Source organism: Xenopus laevis, chromosome 8L (genome assembly GCF_017654675.1).
Source record: "Xenopus laevis strain J_2021 chromosome 8L, Xenopus_laevis_v10.1, whole genome shotgun sequence".
Classification (NCBI taxonomy): Eukaryota; Metazoa; Chordata; class Amphibia; order Anura; family Pipidae; genus Xenopus; species Xenopus laevis.
In genome coordinates this window covers 89,554,741-89,562,701 of record NC_054385.1, presented here as the reverse complement: position 1 = coordinate 89,562,701, position 7,961 = coordinate 89,554,741, and positions in this window count along the sequence as shown.

Genomic DNA, 7,961 nt, shown 5'->3' with positions numbered 1-7,961 from the left:
TTGAGGTTCAAGACCCTTTGCACAGAACTCAAGCTGTTCTATTACCCAATTTTTGGCACAAGCACCTGCACAGATTATTTAAATGCAATCGCTTGCTTAATGTAGAAATAGAGTTCCGAGACTGCTTAATTTACTTGGTGCCCAGTTAAATTAGCAACAGTTTATAGGAAATTATGCTAATGGGTATCAGTGAGTAACTATTTATAATAATAGATTTTTACATTTTTCATTAAATATTCCAGACACTATGAATTTAATGATAACACAGTTATTAATGCTGATTTACCAAGGTCCAGCATGTTCATGCATTTACAAAATTTAAAAGGGAAAGGGTAATGAAAAAGAGAGAAAGTGTTAACTACCAGTGTTCATGTGTAGTAACAAAGCATGAAATTTCTCACTTTTACATACTCGGTGCACGGAGTAAACCGCACCTAATGTAACTCCAAAGTCCTGGGTTTGGGCAAAGTTCATTTTATGCAATACTTGCTAAAGATATATCATTGCATTGTTGTTCTGAGCCCTTGTGCTTTGCTTTGCCAGCACTTAATTGCATTATGGGGGATGGAGGGATGGAAGAGGAAGCATAGTAATCAGACTTCAAATACTGTACCTGAGCCTAATGCATACAGACAACATGCATTTGTGGAGCAGGTACAGTAGCTACCGTATGATTACAGTGAGCCCATTATTCCTCCTCTTCAAAAAGTATGACCAATATCTGGCACATAATTAAGGTATAGGTTTCACAAGTAGGAATGTATCAAAGAAAAGCAGCTGGACAGCCCTGTGTACCACTAGCCTTGTAAATTATGTGTGTGCATGGGAAGATACAGGTATGGGGCCAATAGGCTGATTTTGCTTCCCATAAGGATTAATTATATTTTAGTTGGGATCAAGTACAAGATACTGTTTTATTATTACAGAGAAAAAAATTGCATTATTATGGATAAAATGGAGTCTATGTGACATGGCCTTTCTGTCACTTGGAGCTTTCTGGATAACGGGCTTCCAGATAACGGATCCCATACCTGTATACATACATTTATCTATATGGCCGTCAAACATAGACACATTCCCTATGGAAAAATCTATAATTTCTTGGATTATAAATAAAATGGACTGTAGCTTAAAGTGCTTGAATTGGAGTGAAGAAAGTGGAGGGGTGCTCAGTATGGTGAGCACCCCTGCTCAGTATGGTGACCGTAAGCCACACCCATTGTTATAATAAGGCTCACGCACCAATACTTTCTGGTTTCACCCACTTTAATGCAACCATTTTGCTATTCCTGTTTTGGCATTACCTTCTAATGCACAGTTTGATGCCCAGTATGTGTAGATTTATGCATGTGACCTGTAGGGACCCCAAAATGACTGACTTTTCTTGGCTGCCAATTCAGCTACTGCAAACTCAGCTCCTTGCCTGTGTATTGTGTATCATAACATATCACTACCCCATCATACTCTTTATTACCAACGATTATTTCATATATATTGTTCTCTCACTATTCCTTAATCTGCTTCTGTTTAATACCTTGATTTTCTCTTTTAGTTTCCCCTGCTTTCATCTTCTCTCCTTTAAGCTATACCCCTCTCTGATGCCTCCTCCTCTTTTATCTGTTTAACACTTCTCTATCTCACTCCTTTTATCTTCTATATATTTAGCTATATTTTATTTTACCTCTGCATTTTATTTGCAAGTGGAGATTACCGGTAGCAAAAATCTTGCATCCACACTGAGGGGATGCTAGTTCACAAAAATAAAGAAGTGAAGGGATGGCATCCCTCCCCAATTCCAGCACTGGCTGGTTACCTTGCAACCAGTGCAGTGCTGAATATTTGAACTAAAAGTCTAATGGCATGAATATGCACACTAAATGCAGGAATAATAGGCCACCCTACCCTTCCCAAACCGGTTAACTTACCATCTAACCTGGGACCTACAAAACTGGGAGTACTATGACCAGGGATCTGAAGTGATGTCACTCCAGAGCCAGAACAGATGGGTAAAGGGAAAAATGCAGTATCTTCAGGGGAGGGTGGGGAGGACTGCTCACACAATTTAGCTAGGTACCAAGGTAAATTACCCCCGGATTGCCCTCGGGGCCAGGGAATAAGGGACTTTCTACCTGAAGTCTACCACTTTGTGGGTTTTTCCACGGGTACCCGACCCAATGAAGGATTCTACTCCATGATTCAACATTATTATTTCATTTAAAACCATGCCTAATTTTATAGTATGGTATAAACAGATAAAAATGACATTCAACTCTGATCCCGTGTTCATATCTGTAGGTATGTATGTATTCATTGGATCACTTATAATGTTACTGTGAAATGACATCTGCAACAACTTTTTATATCCTTAAGGTTTCACAATTCTCTGCATAACCTAACAAACTTCAGGTCATTTCCTTAGTCAATAATTGGAGTTAAGCATGAATGGCACTTAATTAGCAAATCAGGGTCAGAATTGTATTGCAATTATAGAGGAGAATAAATGGCCTATATAGAGATTTTGAGTGGCATAAAAAATCTACTAGGCATTGTTCTTATGGGTAGGAAAGAACAAGGTGCTCCAGAATGAATTGCAAATGACTCACCGAATAGTGAAAGTGGTCCGGGTGCACCAACCCAGACCTCCAGCTTCAAGGAGCGGCACTGCAAAGAGAAAAGCAGGGCCCACTCGCACTCAACGGATCCACAGGACCAGAGAAATTAGATTAAAAGGCACTTATTTAAGGTATAAAAAATGCCAAAAATATGACATTTAAGTTTCCAAATCTTGTACTGAATTTCATTATGAGCGAACACGTTCTCTGAGACCAACTATGCTTGTGTTGTGGTTTTTGCAGTGAGCAGTTCCATCTTATTCATATTCTCTCTCTCTCTCTCTCTATAGACACACAGTGTATATATTACATAACATAATATGATAATGACATGGAAACAGCCAAATCTATTTGACAAAAAGCTTCTATTTAAACACTAGGTTATAATGGAAATTGTAGCTGCAATGAAAAGTATGTTGGCTGGATGTCTAAGGTTAGATGATAATCACGTTACATAACTCAGGGTACAGTCAGGCTACATGTCATGTCATTATGTTTTACATAACAGGCTTCTCATAGGGATTCCATGCCTTCCACTGTGGATTTGTGCTCTGCTACTTTCATCCATGCCATTATATCACTGCATACTGTCTCATATCCTGTTTCTGTAAAAGAAAAGATAATTGCAACCCCCTAATATACATAGTGAAACATTTATGCTTATTGATTTACAAAATCCAGTATGTGGAACCAATACAACTTCTCACAGAACTAAATTTTGCAATTCCCTATAGATCTGGTTATTATTTCAGATGAAATATACAGAATCTGTCTCATGGTTTCTACGGCTGAAGGGGAAGACATAAATCAAGTTTGCTTCCATACTTTTGGGATTTAAAAAACCCTGAATTTTTTCGGAGGGATTTGGCTGAATACTGAACCATGATTTGCATATGTAAATATGCAAATTAGGGTATGGAAGGGGGAACCAAAATGTTGACCCCTTAATCATATAAATATCACATAAAGTCACACGATTTTAAGGGTTCAAATTCACAAGCATCCAATCCTGCTGAAAAGTCTTAAATTTGGCTGAATCCCAAACTGAATCCAGGATTCTGTGCCTTCCTAGTTTCTGTTCCACTCAACAGAAATACTCATATGGGATCTGTTATCAGGAAATCCATTTTCCAGAAAGCTCTGAATTATGGAAAGGCCATCTCCCATTTTAATCTAATAATTTACATTTCTACAGTTGATTTCCTTTTCCTCTCCACTCGCTCTCTAATAATAAAACAGTACCTTGTACTTAATCCAAACTATAATATAATTAATCCTTATTGGAAGCAAAATAATCCAATTGGGTTAAATTTACATTATTTTTATTAGAGTTAAGGTTCGGTGATCCAAATTATGGTTAGATCTGGAATACTGGAGCATTCTGGATAACAGGTCCCACACCCCCCCTTCATTCTTTTTTTAGATACTGCATAATTTAAAACCAGTGTAGTTGGGTCCTTTGACATGTTCAGCTTTATTATCTTAATCACTTAATTTTGCTAAGGGCTCAAAATCCTGTTCTAAAGAATGGGTTTCAGGCTTTTGGTATAGATGGTGTAACCAATTGAATTTATACACGAGATTGCTTGATACAGTGCAGTTTTAAGAATGGCAAGGCAAGCTTTAATGATTTATATCTCCTTAGGTGCAGACACATATTAGCACAGCAAAATAAAACCAGTCAATACCATTTTCTTCTGTTTAGCAGTGTGTCCATTTCTTAGTGTAGAGACCCATAGGGAAGAATACAATCAGTTCAAATTCACCGTACAGCAAGCAAATGTTTAAACATTGATTAAAAGAATCAGTGTATTTCAAATACTGTACTACTTTGTTTTTCCTGCACATCTGAACACATTTTTTTGCATCCAATATTACTATAGAATTATGAAAACGTATTTGCTTACTGAGTAAAACAGCTGTGGTGGTAATACTATGGAAGAATTCCTCAATTATTTATGGTAGATTAACATCTGGAGGCATATGTTTCCTGTATTGTATGTCATTGTATGTCATTGTATGTATGGTATCTTTAAATATGCCCCAAAAACATATTGACAGGGAACTCCTCCCCAGTGCCAGGCTAAACCAATCATTTAGCAAAATTCTTCTTCAGTTGGCAAGTCTTAAAAGGTTATTCTGCATTTCCCCAAATATAATTCACATGGTTGGGATGAAGATATGAGAAGAGAGTCACAGACAGAATTATTGTCTACTCAGCATTGCCCTCCCTCGTCCTACACAAAACATTAGTCCCCAAAGAACAAAAACCGCCAATGTGGCTAGCAGCACTATGTTACACTTATATTAAAGGAGGTGTATACTTGTGCAATCAGTTATTTTGTGGGGGGTTTTTTTCATTGTTATTAAATCACTTTGCAGAGGTCTGTTTTCACTTGACATAAAAGCCTATTGATCATTAACTGAACAAAATGAAAGCCACTGTGATTCTATTTTATGACAACTTGTCATGTGGAGTGAATCATTTTTATAGGCAGCAGCTAGTTCTTACAGGTCTGACAGCAGCTAGATCTTCTAAAACGTTAATCGAGCATTACTTAGACAAAGAAAGCTACTCCCAGGTGTGTTATTGTTAGGTTGCGACCTGCTAGATGGAAACTAAAAGGGTGTTAACATGAATCTATGTGGCAAATTGTATCAAATTCTAGATTCTGTTTTTTCCACAGTAAGAAAAAAACATGGCACAAAACACAATCATATTACGATTTCTTAAAACTTGAAGTTGCAAAAATACTAAAAGTTGAAGGAAAAAACTGTGCAAGCTGCAAATTCCTTTAGAAGTCAATAGGATTGTGGAAAAAAATGTTGAGAGTTTTGATTTTTCTTTTTCTTTAATGCAATAACTGGCCTCTGCTGCAAACAACACTTAGCAAATGCACTGTCCCTGCCTTCTCTGTACAAATTCTGCAAGTTAAACGCAAATACTTGTGGTACCTACATGCTGATCATTCAAGATGCTTTCTAGTTTACATGCTCTCTTTGCATAACCTCTAGCTTCTTTACACAGTTCTAGCACATCTCAGTATCCTTTCCACTAGTTACATCGCGGTTTATAATTTCCTCATCATCAAACAAAATTGTTCAATAGTTTTCCTTATCTTTGAGATTTTTTGCCCAACTCTCTCTCTCTCTCAGTCCTTTAGATTAGGGATTGTCATAATACTCCAGGTGAAAATCAAACTGCCTGGTTGGACAAACTCTGAAGCCAGCTGTGATATCACTTGCATCATCAGTGGCACAAGCCACAGCACTGACATGCACCTCCTACACTAAAAGGAGATAGCCACCAGAAATGCCAAAACCAGATGTGGTGAAAATGTTGAAATTCTCATTGTAACTCCAGGTGGCTGTCACATCCCACAAGCAGTTGCTAGGCAACTGACCAGACAATTGTGGGGTCATACAATTAAAGCTCAACATCTAGCCTGCAAACAAATCATTCCTCAGTTTCCCTGTTTATCAAAATTTTTCATCTATTGGAAATGTTTGGCATGGCAGTTGTACTATCATAATGTCAATATTCCTTCAACAGGCCTGTTCTTACTGGACAGGACATTTTGCCTAAAGTCATACCAGTATACACCACCAAGGATACTAGACATGGCGCATACAGGCAGCACATTTCCAGTTATTTTATTGGGCTAACCAATCAGGCAATGGCACAGTGCCAGAACCAGATGTGCTGGTTTGTTCAGCTTATGTCTGGAAGGCTGCTATCCCCCATGAGTTGTTTGTATGCGGCAATTCTGCCCCTAGAACATGTTGTCTGCAATTCATAGACTCCTGCAAAAACCTATTTTCATAGAATTGGGGTGGAATTTAACCCCATCCCAATAATTTTCTGACCCACAAGCAGTAGATCTAGGGTGTCCAACAATTTTTAAAAAAAAACAAATTTGATTACTTTAATGCCAAAACTCGAGGAGGCCCTTCATATTCCCTATAGTGCAAATAATTGCTCTCCCAGGAAATTATGACTGAGAAACCAAAATAAATCATTAAATTAGACAATATTTTGGTACAGCCTCATGGAACAATTCCATTCCACATCTGTTGAACATCTAGAAAGCTTCAATACATGTCTTAATTTAAATCTATTTATCCTTAATCTGCAATCTGCTTTTATTGAGACAGCCACTTGAATTTATTGATCAAGCTCCCTTGCTGCTTCATTCAGGTCAGAGTTGGACCGTTAATAATCATAATTTTTGGATCAAAGTCAACGAAGAAGCACTTGTATGCCGCCAAAGTGAAGGTATTATGAGCCAAATTCAACTGTTACTGCCAAAAGTGTTTTCCAGATTTAATTTTAGCTCAAAACACTCATTTTTATTCATTCTAAATACAAAGAACTATAACTAGACACTACTCTGACAAACCTGCATTCAAGATTAATCTACATTGGTCCAATACGCTCACTAAACTTAACTGTGAAACACAATATAACTAGAGGAATGAAAACTGAAAGGTGAGTGCTTACAGAATTATGAAAGCTTATTTTGGCCAGTGGAAAGTAATGAATTTCTAGAGCTCAGACCAGCAGAGCAGTAGGGGTGTTGATAGAGTGCATAAATGGCTTTTTTGTTAATTATTCTGGCACTGGTTTTTAATAAACCTTGGAAAACAGTTTACAGAGCATGGGTGTGAAAATATGCAATAATAATATATGTTCTCCAAAATCCCCACGATGACTTAGTAATTAGTTAAGTTAGTAGCTCTGCAGTAAATCATTATTGTCTTCTGTAACTCGTTAGTAAACAGAGGCCAAATGCCTATAATATGCCTATTTCCAAAGAAAGTGTATAAGTTTGCTTATTGCAAAAGTCTTATTTACCTATTCTATTATTCTGCAAGTAATTGTAATTTTCTAAACTTAGACAAATGATAGATCTCTTCCTAATATATTTATATATACATATATATAAACCCACACAAAGCATAAGTCAGGAAGCTTTCCACCCAAGTTCCCCTGAGAGTATAAAAGGAGTATCACATTGTACAGCTGTATATACTTATATGGGCAAACCCTACACTAGTATCCTCCCATATGTGGCAAATCCGCAAGCTGAAGCTTAGACAGCTAAAAAAGGAGAGGAAAGAATAGCAATATCACTCAGGCAATGCTTCAGTGTCACAAAAGATTGCACTGGGATACAAGTACAGGATCAGCACAGCGCAACACAGAGCATTTTTGCTTATAAACACCACAAGGCTGATAATATCACAAGTGTTTTTTAAATAGCACAAAACAATTTGGAGTCTGAAAGTACCAAGAGATCAATACAGTTCAATAACAGTTAGAGTGCTGCTGTTCAGTTAAACTTTCTA